General features: G+C 36.5%; 1 pseudogene across 1 annotated transcript; it reads left to right on the top strand.

The window, feature by feature from the left end:
• The first annotated feature begins 425 nt into the window (after window positions 1-425).
• LOC145029326 (inositol polyphosphate multikinase beta pseudogene) lies at window positions 426-1,962 on the top strand (annotated as a pseudogene). The gene is made up of 2 exons (XR_013676473.1): window positions 426-687; window positions 874-1,962. The product of XR_013676473.1 is annotated as an inositol polyphosphate multikinase beta pseudogene (transcript).
• Window positions 1,963-2,644: the final 682 nt, after the last annotated feature.

Consider the following 2,644-nt stretch of genomic DNA (forward strand, 5'->3'; position numbering starts at 1 on the left):
AACACGACACGACAAAAATAACATAAAATAATAATTAATTTATTTAATTAATAATTAATCATATATAACACGACAAATACGAAAAACACGACAAACAAATAGTAAATCGTGTCAATTTTGTGTTAAGTTTTGAACACGAATACCACATGACATCATGTTTTTTACGATTGACACAAACACAAATTTAAATCTTAATTTCTTTCCAATTTCGTGTCTTGTATATTTTTATAGTATCATCAATTATAACCATACCATCCATAGCCTCCGGCTATGAAGTCCACAAATAGCATCAAACACATGCTAAACATGCTTAGCGTTTATAATATTGAAAACAAAATTTTAAACAAAATTCTGAAGTTACAAAAATGTAAGATATAAATAATGATACAATTACTTTAAAAAAAATCTACTTATTGCATAATGAATGTTTAGTATTTCAGTCTCTCGAATCATGTGTATCAATAAACAAAACAAATTCTAAAAATGTCATCATTGTAATATTTGCACAAGTACAGAGGTGTGAATCGCAAAATTACCATACTTTTTAAGCGCACTTGCATGCATTTAAGCCCTTAACTTCCCTATCAACAAGACCAAGCAGAGGAGAGCGTGGGTGCATTCCTCTAATAGTTCAGCCTCAGGCGAATAAAGTGGGCTCACATTTTCTCTCGATCTTTTCTTATTCAGGTCACTTTTCAATTAATTTTAGATTAATTTCATCATGCTTTCAATTAATTTCATGTGTGATCGACAATTTCGTTAATTCCGATTGTGATTATCACTTCGTTGTTATAGGTTTAAACAAACAGTTGTGAAAAATTCAAATGCAATTTCACTCGTATCAATTTTGTTTATTCATATTCATTTCTACAGTTGTTTGTGTCTGTTGCAAAATTCAATCTGATCTCAAGAGATGCTTAAGATCCCAGAACATCAAGTCGCCGGACACCATGCTAGTAATGGAACCCTTGGCCCTCTCATTGACGATTCAGGTCGTTTTTACAAGCCTCTCCAAGGCGATGAACGTGGGTCAGCTGAAGCAGCCTTCTATAAACAATTTTCTTCAAACACACAAATCCCAGATCATATTCGCAAATTCTTCCCCATCTTCTATGGCACTCAAGTCATGACTGCATCTGATGGATCCGAACACCCTCACATCGTGTTACAAGATCTTACTTCCTCACGCCTGAATCCCACCATCATGGACATCAAAATCGGGTCAAGAACCTTCGGGCACGAAGCTTCGGATGCCTACATTGCAAAGTGCTTGAAAAGAGATCGCGAGACCACTAGTCTTCAATTAGGGTTCAGGATATCCGGTTTGCAAGTTTACATTAATGATGAATCCGGGTTCTATAAGCCTCCTAGAGATGATGTCCTGAAAAGTGGTTTAGACGACGTTCGATGTCTTTTTAGGAGATTTGTGTCGTCTAATCCAGCTCCAGCTGCAGTCCCACAAGAGCTAGAAGCGGACGCTGCTTTAGCATCCAACGTGTATGGTGGGACTGAAGGGATTTTGGCACAGTTGTTAGAGCTCAAGGCATGGTTTGAAGATCAAACCATGTACCATTTTTGTGCTTGTTCGCTTCTTTTTGTGTTTGAGAAACGGTTAGCGTTAGAAGGCGTGAGTCAAAACGCGCAAGTCAAGATTATTGATTTTGCACATGTTACAGAGGGTAAAGGGGTGATTGATCATAACTTTTTGGGTGGATTATGCTCTTTGATAAAGTTCATATCGGAAGTACTTGGAGATTGTGAAGAACATAAAACTGATCAGGAAGGAGATAGCTAGGCAAGAATCAGATTTCATCGATTATGGCTAATGGTTAATAGTTAAAGGGTGAATCGAATAAAGACTAGATATGGGGCTATATGGCCATTTTGATAAAGATCGATTTGAGTTGTATTTTATTTATACTCGATCAATACGTAAAATCAAACTATTTGGCTAAAAGAAAATTAGTTAAATGTGGCTACGTACAGTCACACCACACGGAGATCATTTTGATAAAAAGTTTCATTATTATTGAAATAAAATAGCTTAATTACTATAATAAATTGATATTCTTATCCAGATAGACACATATTTATTGATGTATTAAAAATCTGTTCAAACGAGTTGGATCCGGAACTGTGTAAGTGAACAATTCAACTAGCATCGGTTCTATATCTATTTTTAGACCAGAACGAACCGGTCGGTTTTTATAAGAAAACGGTTGAACCAATTAAATTGAATAATAACAAACTTTTGTGATTTTTCACATCTATTTATGCTTGTTTGATATGTTGTTGACTGGATTCGATCAACACTTTTGGCTGACTCGTTCCAGTCAGCATGTTTGATACTTGGTAATTTTGTTTGGCACGGTCAAAAACCATTGACCCGCCTCCTGACTCGGTCCCATAATAAAAAGAAGTTAATTTGGTCATTTTGCTTGATTGTCCTCATTTGCCCTTATCCCCAAAAAAGTCTATTCTTCACACCTTTCTTCTTCGTCGCCAAATTGATGAATGAACGCAAGGCTACAACTCCATCGCTTCTACCTCAAACGACAGCCACCCCTTCTCATACTCCAGTAACAACTTCTTCTACTTCCATCTACTTCCAACCCTCCCACTGACCACCATCCTTGCCGCAACA

Source organism: Lactuca saligna, chromosome 1, assembly GCF_052625555.1.
Source record: "Lactuca saligna cultivar CGN05327 chromosome 1, ASM5262555v1, whole genome shotgun sequence".
Taxonomy (NCBI): Eukaryota; Viridiplantae; Streptophyta; class Magnoliopsida; order Asterales; family Asteraceae; genus Lactuca; species Lactuca saligna.